Source organism: Corvus cornix, chromosome 1 (genome assembly GCF_000738735.6).
Source record: "Corvus cornix cornix isolate S_Up_H32 chromosome 1, ASM73873v5, whole genome shotgun sequence".
NCBI classification, from domain to species: Eukaryota; Metazoa; Chordata; class Aves; order Passeriformes; family Corvidae; genus Corvus; species Corvus cornix.
Genome location: NC_046332.1, coordinates 84,549,486 through 84,565,519, shown reverse-complemented (window position 1 = coordinate 84,565,519; position 16,034 = coordinate 84,549,486). Strand labels below are relative to the sequence as shown.

The 16,034-nt window shown below is 42.0% G+C and overlaps 1 protein-coding gene across 4 annotated transcripts in view; it reads left to right on the top strand.

Moving 5' to 3' along the window:
- Positions 1 to 7,578: 7,578 nt before the first annotated feature.
- The window catches only part of JADE3 (jade family PHD finger 3), a 66,157-nt gene continuing 57,701 nt past the window's right edge, over positions 7,579 to 16,034 (top strand). Inside the window, exon 1 of one of the 4 annotated variants that reach the window (XM_039570771.1) lies at positions 7,579 to 7,607. The gene's annotated coding sequence lies outside the window, so the exon portion shown is untranslated. Of the gene's footprint in view, positions 7,608 to 7,951; positions 8,057 to 16,034 lie in introns of those variants that run through there. The other 3 variants (XM_039570437.1, XM_010394179.4, XM_019282832.3) reach the window with 3 other exon arrangements.

Here is a 16,034-nt window from a genome sequence, read left to right as displayed (position 1 = left end):
GATTCTGAAGACTTTTTGAACTTACAGTATATTGAAAAACATAATTACATTATATTAGGTATAAAAACTGATTTCCATGTTTAAACAGGGATAGATCTTGAAATAGATACTCATAGCTCATCAAAAATAAGCATTAACTCTCTAGTCATTCATCCTCTGAAAAAGGTGGTATTTTTTGACAGCAGGGATTTTTCCTCAATCAGAGATTGTGGTGGTTATAGTAGTAAAATTGTTAGTTTAGAAAGCAGGTCCATGTAATATCTGAAAACCAGTAAAAACCTCCTGAAAATAGGTAAACATTAGTAAGTCTCCAAACACGGCTTTAAAGTGGTCAGAATTGTGACTCTTCCAAGTAGAGATGGTCTAGGGTAACTCCACTAAGCATAAATGCTTGGAAAGAACATAAAGTACTGTATCAATATAATTGTCTTTTGAATATATTGAGTAAAATTGTGAAGCTTTAAAGTATCAAAGCTTTTGGTTTACCCTTAGCTATTATTGTACAATTATACGGTTTAAAAACCATCTTGTTACCCCAGCTGGATTCAAGTTGCCTAATAATCTTTTTTTATGTAGTGTCTAAGTCATAGCAAAGCCGCCCTTAAGTATTTTCACCATTTTTACCAATCACATCCTCAAATACTAACATGAAGAAGTATCTGTGTCCCAGTTGCTAGAAGATCACCCCCTTTCTTTTGTCATATCTACTATACATGCATTTTTTGCATGACTTTAATCCACATACCAGGCTGCACTTACAAAACTTGGATTTTTTTCAATCTATAAAGCAGCCTTACCCTTTTATTACAAAATATGTGCTTAAGTAATTCTGACTAATAAGGGGGGAAAAAGTTTTACTGACTTAGGCATGAGTAAGAACTCTGTAGCTGAATATTTTCTTACTTAAATGCTGGCTTTTAAGTATTTAGGCTTTATTCATACAAAATTCAGTATTCTGCACAAATTTAAATCAGCAATCATAATAATATCTTCTAAAATATATTGATTTCACAGGCTAATTTTCCTAAAAATTTAATGCAGGACATAGTGAAATGAATCTTTCAATACCTAGGAGTAGTCCAGTTGCTTACCTGATTAGTTCCTAAACTCTACATCTTTTGCTATCAAGTTCCTTGTTGATTCATTGGGACCTTTGTGCCATTTCCTTTTTGAATTACTGAGTAAGCCTTCTGAATCCACAAGGGTGACATAGGTCTTTGGAGGTCTGCAGGAACAGCTCTTCTAAGGCATGTTTAAACTTGATCTAAAACAGGTAAATTCTAGTCCAACAGTTTCAAAAGCTATGAATAAGTGCCGATTGTAAGTATTGTCTCTAGCATCTGTGGATTTGAGTGGGATGGTGCAACTGGCTGTAGCACTTCCTGAAGTTGCGTGTTGTAGTACTGCATTTTGCTGCAGTGTATGTTGGAAGGCAGCTAGCTCTGGGAGTCTACCCCATTCCCTGGGCACTGATTGCAGAGCTTGCAGGATGAGCTATAGTAATTTGCTGAGGACAATTTCTGAAAAATAATAATTTGCTGTTTTGCCAGCCTGGAGGTTTTTCTTTAAAGCTATCTAGTCTGAACTCTGTCTCTCAACACAACCATCTACATATGGCAAAACTTTGCAAACATCAAAAGTGGTAGAAGTAGAATGTGCAGGAGAATTAACTGAAAGCTTGGGAGTCATGGAGCGTTAACAGTCCAGACATTAATATCTTGGTGTCCAGTTGGATAGAAAAATGCTTTTTACTGTTTTCATCTCTTCAGAATGCCTGGTTGCCATAAGACTGTTGCTGGTAATGTTTGTGGTCACAGAACCTTCCTGATGTGCATGTAGTCATTGCTGCTTCTGAGTAAGAGAAAAGAAAAGGAGGGGGAAGTGAGAGGAGCTTTTAAAAAAGCTCTGAAGTTTTTTCTGAGTACATAAAGAAAAATGTGCAACTGCTCATTCCTTTTTCTTTTTCTTTTTTTTTTTTAATGCATCTAGTGAGAATCCCCAGCTATGTACAATTTCATGGCCAGAGTATCCGAGTACTTTCCCAGAACGTATATTAAGCAATGTGACCAGCATCTGTCAAGTACAAGTCATCCTCTTTCCAATTGCTCAAGGCTTTAAAAGTGCCAGTGCTGCAAGGGTCTAGGAGATCTTTCAAATACGTGTGGATTTCACTCGTGTCCTTTTGCTAAAACAGCTGTAGAAAGTTTGTCCTTCAAACAACAGGTAAAGTTGATAGATAGGAAATTACGGTGAGGTAAAAGGCTCTTGAACAGTGTTTAAATGAGTGCCTGATGTTCCCAAACTGCAAAGACTGAAAGCAATGTGCTATTATAGGTTCTATCCAAATGATGAGGCTAAATTTAAGGCAAAGCACCTCTGCAGTACTGGGAGCTCAAAGGACTCTGTGTCTTAGATGACTGTGTATGTATCTCTCTGCTTTTCCAACTTCATTTTATCACAAGTATTGTGGTAGTGAAGTCACAGTTCATAGAGTCATGTGGGAATCCACACTTTTATTTTTAGGAACCTTTTGTCATAGGGAAGAAAACTTGGAAAGCTTGGGTTTGTTTTTTTATTTTGGTTTGTCTTTTTTTTTTTTTTCTGTTTAAGCCATTAAACTCATGCGTCTCAAAAATAAAAATAAAAATTAATCCTTTTGGGGGATGTGGAAAGGTGGAGTGACCACAGAGCTGTGATTTCTGAGCACTGAAGGGAACAGCAGCCCTACTCTCCCCTACTTACATGGATGCTGTCTGCTGTGGTGAGATTTCCCCCTAACTGCAAATACATAACCAGAGAGGCAGCTAACTTTCCAGGTCTTTCAGGCAACTTTATTTCCTCACTAATACAAGCATAAGATGTATTCTTTGATTCTTTTATTGTTAGGTACTTACTTCCATGCATTTAAGGTACAGAGCTATAATACTAATCGGTTTTGAAAGCTACTGGCAGCCCTCTCCATTCTGTGCTACTGTCTTAGAAGGAGAAAGATGAATCAAAGATCTCCCTAAGCACAAAACTTTGAACTTGTCAGATCCTGGGAAGTGAAGCTGGCACATTTTGCTCTTAAGAGAGTAAATGGTTCATGGTTTTTTTGTTAGGTTTTTTTTTTTTTTTTTTTGTCTGAATGTGCTGATCTTTTTATGAGGGAGATCTTCCCCCCCATTTCTGAAGTCCCTCCATAAAAAAAAAAACACTTCAGGGGCCTTTTTTTATAGGGTCCTGGAGATAAAATGGAAGGGCTGTACTATGACCTGAGGGCATCTTTTGATAGCTGCCCCAACAAGTGCTAAAGGATTGGATTCAGTGTTTAAAGACTATCTTTTGAAGCTCTGAGTGTTCTTTGCTTCTATATCTACTACTGAGTATCAGAAACATTTTTAGTCACAAGGGTTTAAAGATGGCTAGCCATCCTTATTTGAGATTCTGCTTTGCATTTTTTTCCACACAAGAATGAAAGTTTCTCCACAGTCATAATTAATGCTCTTGTTTGCAGGTGTGTGTTTGTGCTTTATGGTTCAATAATTTTGCTCACTGTGAAAGGAAAATACAGGCGTTAAGCTTTTCTGTCTCTTGCCAGTAACTGCCAATGCTTGCTCTGGTTTCAAGGACATTGTATCAAGGTTTCATCAATGGTATCTCCTCTGCTAATGGAGTTTTATGCAGCGTCTATGCATTTCAAAGAAAAGTGGTATACCAGGCTTTGGTATCTGTGTATTTCTTTTATCAGAGTCAACTAGAATCGCTGGCCATGGCAGGCTTCTATGTGCAGGCTGGGAATGCTACAAAGACTTGGAGGTAAGGGTTTGAATTAACTTATGAGGCCTTTCCAATGCTTATTTCCCCTGACTACTCCTCTGTGACATTCTTGTCTTTTGCTTCTCTGGCATCTGATCAGTGATAGCAGATGCAGTATAAAAAAGGTACTTTTTAGTGTTGTTGTTGTTGAAATTCACTGGACTACTTGTAGGTATTTCAGTTAGAGGTGCTTCTTTTGTGGCTCAGATCCATGTTAAACTCTGCATGACCGACCATCTTCTCAAATGTTAAACGCTACTTCAGTGTAACTTCCTTAATATCCTAATATACCACAGGCAGCTTTTGTACAGCTGAATTAGGACTTGGTTCAACTTGGGTATGGTATATGTGCATACATTATTTTGTCCCGATCATACCTCTTCTCATTTGCAGATCATTCTGCCCTTTGGAAGACTTCCTGTTTGTGCTACATTTTATCAACATGTTAACATCTGACTTTGTAAATTCCTTATATTCTCTAAGTGCATTAGAGCATCTGTAGTTCATCCTTTGGAGAACAAATGTAGAAGCTTTGTTGCCTATGTCTTTAAAAAGAACAAAAAAGAAAAAAGTACAATCTGCTTCCTATATACTCATCTTGTTTGGTGTTCCTGTAGAAATACATGATGTATTTCTATAGGAACAATGTAAAGCATTTATTGAAATTTGTAGCCCCACAGACTTTCTGATAAGGGTTTTCCTATGTCATTTACCTTTTGGCTATGAGCCCACCATGTACAGCTGTGGATTTACTAAAGAATTAGAGGCTTGGATATCATCTTCTGACATGTGACAGCCAGTGTAGGGACATGTGTGTGATTCCAGACATGGAAATGAAGATAGCTGCTAAACACCTTTCCTGGGTTTGGCTGCATCTGCTTCTGATGAGGTCATTCATATATAAAGTAATCTGGCAGGAAACTTCTTGTAGGGATGTTTCCTTCACTGATGGGACTATACATTCTTTATTGTCCTTCAGAATAATGGATACTTTAAACACTATAGATGTATATGTGTGTGTATATATATATACACACTCTATTAAGCAGGTTTCATGGACACAGCAAAAATAGAAATTGTTCTGAAATCCTGATGAAGATATTGGTACTTGAAAATGGTTTTTGTTTAGTTTAACTCAACCAGACTTTCTTTCTTTTATGACTAGAAAACAGGTCTTTAGTACATGAACTTGGCTTTATCACTCTGAATGCCCTTCATTTTGGACTTCAAATCTCTTGTCTAAAATTCAATATTGCCTGCCCTGCTGCCTGGTCCACCTGGTTTGATATAAAGGATTCCACAAGTGGCGGTGGTAGGGAGAGCATTCTTGGTGTTTTACTCGATATTGTGGTTTTCTGAAGCTGCTCAGAGTGCTTTTCTGGCAGGTAAATGAACTGAAGGCAAATGAGGTGATTGCTGGTGTGTGAAGGAAGTCATACGTGTCAGCAGTGTTGTTTAGTTGTGGTCTAACTGCATTTTTAGAAAGCTATGCCTCATATTACACTCAGGAATATTAACCAGTTATTCAAAAGAAAAAAGACTTTTTTTTTCTTTTTGCAGCAGGTAGTAGATGCATGGAATTCCTTGCCAGCAGTGATTTACAGTCATAAGCCTACATGAATTCATTGAGAACTGACTGGGACAAGTACTTGGAGAAATGATTTGTTGAGGGTTACTAAACAGACGCTCCACATACTGCTTGGGAAATGTGATTAAGTACTTGGAGGCTTGTACTCAGGGGAAGTATCTTACTGTGGATGCCCACTTGGGCCAAGAGGAAGTCAGTGCGAGGTGTCCGTGACTTCGTAGAGCAGGTGCGGGGCTAGGTTGAGCTAGATGGAACATTTGGCTGAAACAGTGCCTCCTTTCTTATGATCTGTTTCTCCTCATCTTTCGGCTGCTGTCAGGAAACATTGTAGAAATGCAGCTCAGGCATGCCAAACTATGCTTTCCGTGCTTGCTGCTTATCTCTTCATTTTTCTCCTTTGTACTCATTATAATCTTGGTGTTTCTTCTCTGTGCTTGGCCTCGAGAGAAGACCTGTACCCCAGATTTGAGTCCCCAGGTTCCATTTCTTTCTCTGCCAAGTTTCCATAGCCCTTCCATGCTTCAGTTACTGTGTGCATGGAGAAATAGGGCTGCAGCAGCCGAAGGATGATCTCCAGCTAAGACTCTTTGCAGCAGTCCTACTAGTAAGGAAGGCAAAAGGGGTTTCCAGAGTGTATGACGCAAGCAATACTTGGTAATAGCAGTATGGGAAATGAGTGTGGGTGTGGGGCGTAACAATGGAGGAGGTTTGCTGAATTTTTGCTACTGTTTCCTTTATTCTGATGCTTCCTACTGTGCTTCCTACCTAATGTTTCAGTGTAATGGGCTGAATGATTTAACGCTGATAGCTGGCTAAAAGCTGCCCTAAGGTAAACTTTATGCTCATTATTTTAGAAATTGTGCCACTTAGACAATATATTCTCAATTTAATGGTGGACTGGGCTGAGATGGGTGCACTGTGCCTTCAGAAGCTGCTGGAAGGTAAGAGAGATGTTGTGAGGTGCCTGGCCACCTCTGTCCCTGCCACCAGCTGCCCAGTCCAAAGTTGAGTCTCAGTAGCCATTGGCTTCAGGGATGCAGACCAGGCATTGCCCCTTGGCTCATCTTCTGAACTGGCACCTCAAAGGGAAAAGTAACACCCGGGAGCGGTGGGAGCCAGCTCCTGTCTCTCATCTGGTTTCAGATATGGTTCTCCCCTCTCAGCCCCTGACACTCACTGGAAGGGCTGAGACTTCCAGACCCTTCACAGAATCAATTAGGTTGGAAAGACCCCTGGGAGCATCGAGTCTAACCCATGACCAAACGCCACCATGTCAACTAGACCATAGCATGAAATGCCACGTCCAGTCTTTCCTTTAAACACGTCCAGGGACGGTGACTCCACCATCTCCCAGGGCAGCCTACTCCAATATCTAATCGCCCTTTCTGTGGAAAAATTCTTCCTCATGTCCGACCTAAACCTCCCGTCACAGTTTCAGACTATGCCCTCTTGTCCTGTCGCCTGGGAGAAGAGACCGACCCCCACCTGGCTACAGCCTCCTTTCAGGTGGTTGTAGAGAGCGATAAGGTCTCCCCTGAGCCTCCTCTTCTCCAGGCTGAACAACCCCAGCTCCCTCAGCCGCTCCTCATAGGACATGCGCTCCACACCTTCACCAGATACGCTGCCCCTCTTCCTTCCCCGCCGTCCGCTTCCCGCTCGCTCTCCGGGCGAGGGGCGGCTCTGCCGGCGCCAGCTGGCAGGAAGGCCCGGTGCGGGCAGGGAGGGAAGGGGAAGAGGCGGGGCCTGGAGCCCAGCAGTTGTCAATAATACAATAGGGCTCTTGTGCGGCCGCTGCCGCCGGAGGAGGAGCGGGCCGGGCTGCGGGCGCGCCGAGCAGCCGGCACGCAGGGCGGGAGCCGCCGCCGGCCACGGGCCCGGGCGGGCGGGCGGGGGCGATGCGCGCCGGCGCGGGACGGCACCAGCAGCACCCGCAGCAGGAGCCGCCGCCGCGGCGGGAGCGCCAGCCCTGACGGCCGCGGCCGCCCACGCCAGCGAGCAGGGCAGGAGCAGGCGGCGCCGCGCCGGGCCGGGCCGGCGGCGGGAGGTGAGCGCGGCCCGGGCTGCCCGCATGGAGGCGGGGCGGGGGGCGGGCGCCGGGCCGCCGCGCCGGGCCTGTGCGGGGGAGGCGCCGGGCCTGCGGCGGCGGCGTTTGGCGCCAAGGCCGGGCAGGAGGGAGGAGGAGGAAGCGGCGGCGAGCGCGGGCAGGCGGCGGGCGCTGCGGGTACGTGGGGCGCTGGCGGGGAGCGCGCGGAGCCGCGCCGGGGGCGGCGGGCGGGCAGCGCGGCGGGCAGCCCGTCCCGCGTGGGCGCTGCGGCCCCGGCCGCGTCCGGAGGGAAAAGTTGCGGCGGCTCCGAAGCCGGGCGGGCGCTGCGCCCGCGGGGGGCGGCAAGGGCTGGGCGGCCCCCGGCCAAGCGCCCTTTTGTTCGCCGCAGCCCGGAGAGGCGGCGACCCGGCGGTGCCCGAGCCGGCGGGGCCCTGCGGAGCGCGGCTGGGCGTGGCTGGCGGGCGGGCGGGCAGACAGACAGCCAGCCAGCCAGCCAGCCAGCCAGCCAGCGGGCGCTTGTCCGCCGCCGAGCACCGCTCCGCCGGTATGTCGAGGAACTTGCTAGAACTGAGTTTGACAATGAAGCGCTAGCGCAGCCCTCCCGCCTGCCCGGCCGCGCCGCCAAGGTAAGTTTTCTCCTGAGCAGCGGGGGTGGATGGCGCCCCAGTGCCCCCTTTGCCTGTAGGGAGAGGAGCGGGAAGGTCCCGACTTCACTTCTCCAGATCAAACCTTCCTCTTCTGCATGGTGTTTGCTTTAATGCTGTTCATCGTTCTGCAAAGGCATGGCTTCGTTCTACGGATATATCGCGACCGGTATGGTTGGCGGCCGGGGATGTAGAGAAAGTAATACTTGCAAATAATAATGGGATGATTAAAGGGAGAATTTGGTACAGGGCACTGTAAAGTACATCTTAACAGGCAAATAAATGACACTTTTTTCCGTCTTTTAACTAGAGTTATTTTATAAAAAGCATTTGTAGTTATTTGAGGAGTTCAGCTATTGTTTGCAAATTGTTATAATGAGTGGCTACGTATTTTTATTAAAATATCAGTAAATTTGCACCGTACTTCAAAGCCCTATGGTTTTTTTCATGTTCAGGAGAAAAGGGATGCTGAAGACAACATCCAGTTGTGACTAGAAAGCCTTCAATTACTACACACTAGATACTTGAAAGCTGTTGTACCTCTCGGTTAATGTAAAAGAGCCTTTGCACTAAAACTGAAAGATTAAGAGAAATGTATTTCGTCCTGATGCTTGCTTGCAAGATGCTTAATCAGCAGCCAACTTTTTACGTCAGGTTGGTGCTTGTGGGCTGTTCTGTAGAGCATCTCGAGCACACCTGCTCATCTCTGCAAAGTGAGACCGTATCATAGTGATGGTTAGAGAGCTAGCTTGAAAATGTGAGAGCCTTAGGCCAGAAAGGGCGACCTGAATGAAAGCATGTTTGCATAACTTCCAAGCTTGCTACAGAGTTCCTTAAGGAGACATCAGAAAAGCCTTTACCTGCACTTACCAAAGGGAGAGAATGCCATTTGAAGTCGCTTTAGTTAAGAATATACCTTTTCAAAGTAAAAGCAGGCTAGTACTTTTAGAATCTAAAGTTTGTGTTGGCTTTTGGTTTTTTTTTTAACTGAACTTCTGACCTCTTTTCAGACTAGACATGACATGCCCTGTTTTTATTGCGAGAGGAGGAGAAGAAAGCTTTCTTTGCAAAACTTGGACTTTAGATGCAGTAAAAGTAATCAAAATAGCAGAACCGTTTCTATTACCTGTCCTTCGTTTGATGTTTCCTCTTTCTAGGTTCCTTTTACAGAACAAGCCTCCCTCCCCCAGCGGGAGAAATTCCTCTGAGCTGGGTCTGACTGTAGGTCTTTTTTTGCTTTGTGTTATGTACATGTAGCAGATAACCCACAAAGGTTTGCTAGAGAACTCATGTAGGAACATAGGCAGTGGCATTTATTGGCAAGGATGCATGTTCATTTGGGATCTCATTAAAACCATGGAAATCCACTGTGAATGTAGGAGCCTGAGATAGGTCGATCGATCTGTCTATCTATCTCAGTGTAGTGGTAGAGTAAACCCAGCTGTTTTCTTCTCTGCGTTTCTGTGGACTTCCTCTCAGCAGTGGAAAATCAGGAAGTTTGTGTTTGGGATTTATTGGGATACCTGGGATTGTGGTGGACTTTTTGTTTTGATTTTTAGAATACACATAGTTTTCATTGACCTGGGTGATTCGCTAATGGAGAAGAATTTACACGAAGGCTTCTTATTTACAATTGAGTATTGTTTTTACCTGTACAGTTTTATATGTTTATACACATGGGCAGAAACACGTGTGTGTGGTCACTGTAGTAGTAGCTACTGCATGCTGAATGCTGTAGAGCATTTTCCCCAAGAGCTTGCTGCAGCTGGCCTGGAGGATGTCTTGACTGGTGCCCTCAACTCTTGGCTAGTGTGATGTCAAGTGTCCAAGGCCTTGGTGAAGATGGCTGGATTTTTTAGGCCTAGTGGGGAGAGGTGAAGTTAAACCTTGTACAAGCTGCCTTGAGTTTGAAACACTCCTACAGTGTTCCCTGTGGTGTATTTAAGTAGCTTATTTCAATATTTGAAATTAATTTCTGACCATCATGCCTCACTGGGTGAGGAGTGGGACATGGTGTCTGCATATTTTTGGTTAGCTTGGCAAGACACGAGATGTATCTGGTGAAGGAATGTGCACCCATTTCTGTAGTGCATCTTTTATCATCCATGGATGGAAATGTCTTGTAAACGTCTGTTTCTGTGGTTTGTCTTTCTCTTTTCATCCCTAGAAGTCGGTATGTGGTTTGGGGGGCTATTACTTGAATGGGTTTGATCGTGCAGTGTGATGCCCACTCTTCAGAAAATACCAGGCAATTTGATTGCAAAGAGTTGTATTCAACTGAAATTTAAAAGTTAATACCCTGTAAAGTATAGGTATCATTCTCTCAATGCATTTTATAACCTAAAGTTTACTGTTTTGTCTAGATCAGTGGTAGTATTTTGTCTTGTTCAGTGACTTCTTTCATTATGGACAGAAATGGACTGAGCCAAAACTTGCTGTTTGCATGTGCTGCTTAGACTCTCCACTCCCCCAGTTTTTGTGGGAGCTATAGCTAAGGGGACTCAGGGTGCTTTTCAATCCTCTGGAGAGGGGAACCTCTGAAATGGTGTGGTGTTTCTCTTTTCTGAAGATTTTAAGTGCCTATAACGCTTGAGGCTTCATGTAATTGGAGACATAAATGCAATTTTTACATACTTTACTTAAAATGGAAACTAACAAGTTAATAATAGCTCTTATCGGGGGTATTTATGTAATGGAAGCCAACAGATGCTATTTGCATCTTGAAGAGCTGATATACAAAATGTTATGTCAAGGCCCTGGCAGGTTTTGTGCTGGCGGAGGCTGGGTCAGGTGGGAGTGGGAGATGCTGGAGATCTGTAGGGCTTTATGGCACATCTGAAAAGTGAGATAACTATATGAAATTTTGCATTTTAGCACATAACTTATTTTAATCTAATGCTGCTAATAAAAAGAATGTGAGAACTGATTTCTTTTATATTTATTCACGTTAAATGATCAGTTACACCTGTCACTTTAAAATTACTCTTCTTTATGCTATCTTCTAGCTGCAACTGCACATCTGATATTCAGAACCCCTAAAAAGTGTGTCTATAGATACATTTTTATTGATACTTCAATTTATTTTGACTACAAGAAGGTATCTGGCAAATAAGTTTCAGAAGCGTAGTGTGACAATCCGGGCGTTGCCTTCTGTGGAAAGATGCCGATATAATTACCAAGCACCTCCCTGTTTCCCTGGGCTGTTCACTCTTTCATATTCATTTGTTTCAAAGTTACCCCTGTCTAGATGATATCTGAACTTTTCCAACATTTAATATCTTATTTCAGTGTGTAGGAGACCAAGAATTTGGGGATTAGAGCAGTCTGGGATGTGTGATCTTGGACCTAATGAAAGCTCCTGCATTTGTAGAGCTATAATCAGGCTTTATTCGGATTTAAAGGAATGGAAGAGACCCCGAGCTGTGAGCATGACTGCGGAGGCTCCACTGGCACTTGCTTAGTCGCCCTCTTCGGAGAAGCAGGAGAAGGTGGGAGGATAAGCTCGTGACTGCTGATGCTATTTGTTATAACTTTCTCCTGGATTAAATGCTGGGATGCTTGCCTTAGCTTGTTAAACTTTGTTTGAAAACTTTGGAGTGCTTTTCTTCAAAGTACACCTGTTACAGCATTAGATTAAAGAGCTATGTTTCTTGATTATTGAATTGAATGGTGAACATAACGTATTGTGTCGTTAATGCCTCTTTGTGTTTTAATTAGAGCTCTAGGAGATGTTAAAAAACAGGTTTATACACATGCTTGACTCGTTGCTAAACTGAATATGCTTGTCACACAGTGTTGAGGGAATTATGTATTACTTTGCTAATCTACTGTCCAGAGCTTCCCTCAGTTGCCTTTCTTTCCTTTTTCCTTTTTTCCCACCTTCCTCTAAAAAGTTTTTGCTTGAGTATTTTCTGAGGGTCTGTCTTATCTGCTTAAAGCTCCTGACTGTTGATAGCCTTTGCTGGTGAAAGGCTCAGGCTCTTGCTCATGTCCTAGAGAGCAGTTTCATGCCTGCACAAGTGGTTTGGTGCACAGCAAGTCCAACAGCTTCTGAGGGTTAGCACAGTGCAGTGGATTAGTAGAGGCTGGGATGCCTGAGATGCCCCAAAGGGAGGGGTGGTACCCCACACACCAGGCGCTGCAAAGTGAAACAACTGACCAGGAACATTTACTGGAAATAGTTACTTTTGTGTGACTGTGTTATGGAGAGTTTTCCAAGCTGTGTTTAAATTTTCAGGCAATTCTTGTTTCAGAATATGCTGTTGAGTTGATGACAGAATAGTGAGAGGAGAACTGCATAGGAGAAGTTCTGCCTGGGTGCTGTCTTTTAATTGTGCCATGTAGTTTATCATGTAATACTGAATGAAATTCTTTAAATATGTAGATAAACGATGGATTTACTACAAGTGTTAGACAAAAGTTACAGTAACGTGGCTGTTCATAAGCGCTTGAAAACCATAACTAAACTATGAGCTTTCATTCATACCACTTAAAAAATACAAGTATTGGTTTAACAGACCAGACAGTTTTTAAATAATGCTTCCTCTATAAACCATGGTGGTATTGAGAAAATTATTACTTTTAGTGTGCAAATATTTAAATCTTCCCCTACATATCAAGTATAGCAGAATAAAATGGTCGTATTTTCTGTCTGCTGATATGCAGAAAACCTGACATCTTGAACCGCTGGATACAAAAGTGTATAGGAGAAATGTGTACCCTGTCAAGGGAGGAAGCGTCTCTAGTGGGACTCTTTGTGTTGTTTAATTCTCTTTATTTGTTCTGCTTTTAACTGCTTGTATTTATTAATATTCTCTCAGTGTTAATTTGCAGGCCTTGATATTAAAGTGGCTGTAGAGGACTCATCATAGAAAATAGTGCCCGTGTCCTACGGAGATTTTGGCTTTAATGAAAAAAACAAACCAACCAAAGACCTTCTGGAGCTTGAAATGCTCAGTATGTGAGTGTGTTAGAGACACACAGGAAAATGTTAGGCTCAGCAATTATCTGGCAAGGAGGAGCCTCAGCAGAGAGGTAGGAGTAATACCTCTCCCACTCTTATTAATACTTGGATAGAAAGAGCAGTAATAAAGTGGTACTCGTCTTCCTGCTTTCATACAAATAAACTCTTTTCCCAGAAGGAAAATAGTGACTGAAATAGTGATAACGAGTGATTACTCTGCAGTGCAATGTAAACTTGTTAGGTGTTGTTTGATAGGAGGGAGAAAAAAAATGCTCATTTCAAGCACAGATAATAGCTTTTTATGTTAGTTTTTTGTTTGTTGGTTTTGGTTTTTTTTCAGGAACTGCTGACCAGTGCTCTGAAAAAGGAAAGGTACTGGTTGTCAGTGTTGGTGCTGTGCTTTGACATCGTTAACCTTGTTTGGGGGAGTTCTAGCAACTCTTCAGCTTGGGCCTAATTCAAGAGCAGTTGTGTTCTTTTACAAAAATCAAATTGCCTGTCATTTAAGCAACTGAGAGGGAGATACTTAAACCTGATAATGAAGTTGCAGTCTTCCTTATGTTAACAACGTAATCATTTCCATTGTAGCATGACATGAGCAATCTTAAGAAGTAAGTGAAGCTTTTTGCTTGACAAATTTGAACTTGAAGCTCCGTAACAGAATGTGCTGACAGTGAGGGAGGAACCAAAAGTTGATCTTATATTAAGATACATGTTTATGAAGAACAATATTGTAATGGCTGTTGGTGTACTTAGGAAGTAAAATTCACTTCTGCTTATGGTACTGATTCTTTTATGGAAGTTATTTTTTCAAAATATTATGCCTGTATTACAAATACTGATTTTCTTAACTTTCTTTGGTTAGTGCTTGTTCACTTTTTTTGGATAAAAAAAGAAAAAGATGAAAAACCTGTGGGATGAAATTATTCCATATTTTTATACAAATAGAAATGATGCAAAATTATTTTGTGTGCCCTTTACAGCTGGTATCCATAAATTCAGGTGGTTTCATTTTGGTCCTTGTAGTTTTGTTCTTTTTAATGTATCATACTATAATTTCCAGTGATATTTTATGAAAATTGTAAAAGTTTTTCTTTATTCAGGTATTTTTCAGATACCTAAGTTTGTTGAAGTTAGTAGTAAACATATTTTTGATCCAAATACTTACTTATACAGCTAGTGTACAAAAAATTTACTTACAATGGCAACTGAATGAGATTTTGCCAGTGACTGGCAGGTTGCATTCGTGTCTGTTTCTGCAGTTTTGATGGAGATCTGACTTGCCTTATTTGGTTGTACAGACCTATGCAGAGACAGAATATCTGTGGTAGAATACTGTAGAAAATGGGACTCTGCCCTGAACTCCATGAAAGAGGAGGCTAAAAATTACTTTAGGCTTCAGTACTTGGTATTCTTAGTAGTCCCTCCTTTGTTGCTTAAAACTGAATACATATGGATCTGATACATGATGTTTTCGTTTTTCTTCCTCTGTATATCCTATAAGACTTCAGAAGGTGGGACATAACTTATTAGAAAGCTTACACTCCTGCCAATCAGCTCAGTATCAGTCAGAGCCCCGTGACTCCAGTTACGTGGATTAACCTGGCTTAAGTGCTGTCTCAGAGCCTTTGTTTGGCGTCTTCTATGTACTTGTTCTAAATTTTCAGAAGCCTCTATATGTAACAGCAAACAGGGATGTGCATTAATTTAGGTTACTGAAACCTAGTAACTTTTGCAGGTGCCATTTCACTCTCTTTTTAAGATTATTGAACTACTTTTTTTTTCTGTGTGTTCACTTCTGTGTGCTTGAATTCCACATTTGAATCAGTCCATTTTTGAAGTATGAATGGGTTAAGAGTAGGAAAAAAAAGTCTGAAGAAACTTAAAAAAGGAAAAAAGTAAAGCCTCAATTGCAGATGAGAACTTGAATATCATTTGTAGTTCTTACTTATCTCTCTCAGCCATCCATGTCTTTGATGCCTTTGTAGTCTCCCTTTGGCTGTCCCCTCTTCTTTTTGACTTAACTTTCCAACTTTTTCCTTGTTATTGGAGAAAACAGTGTTTCCAGTGAGTGTCTCACAGTCTTCTTGGGACCCTATAAATCATCTAGGTCAAATTAAATTTTTCTCCTGTACCAGACTACAGACAGTATGGACTTCCAGATTGTTTGCAGTCAACCTGAAAGTATTTTGGCAGACTTGTTGGCTTGGGGTTTTTTTTTGTGTAAGTTTGCTCAGTCTGATAAAGGGGGCCTTTTCCTTCACCTGTGTTTTTATGTGAGGTTTTATTTTTTGTGGCTGCTACATTTGTGGGGGTTTACATATATGTGTATGTACAAAAGCACCGTGCACCGAAAATTCAAGTTGTATTTTTAAAAATTCATTAAAATAAGTGTTTGTGATATAAAACTTTTTTTCTGGTGAATGCTGATACTGGTGTGATGACTATTTAGCTACTGTTTAACAAAAAGCCCTTCTATGTTTTGCCTGTACATAGGTAAATTGTGCTTGGTTAAGGAAGTTAAATCTGTGTGTTTGACTCAAACACACATCAGCAATTGTATTTACTTTGGTACAGATTATAAGAGTGTTTCAAAACAAACTTGATTTTATACAGGGAGGAACTGCTAGAAAAAGTGAGACAGTGGCAGAGCTTTGGTTTAGTGGAGTAACTTTTAAAACATATAAATGCATCCTGGTTATTTATAAGGTATCAAATCCTTTTTTAACCCTTTGCTACCCTATGATAATTTTTTTGGTCAAAATGATTTTTTTTTCTTTCCCCCTTTAAATAATTGTAGGGAATCTATACTAAGCTCATTCTATCAAAGAAGTCAGCTTTCATAACAGTTTGAAAGGTGTTGCTCTGGTGTTACTCTGTTATATTGATCTGATTGGTCATGTACACCTAATTCTGAAGAAGTGGTATTAGTGTCAGCCTTTGCACAAGGGCTGTACAAGTTGAGCCAGCTTCACTCCTGTACCAGATTCCTTTGGT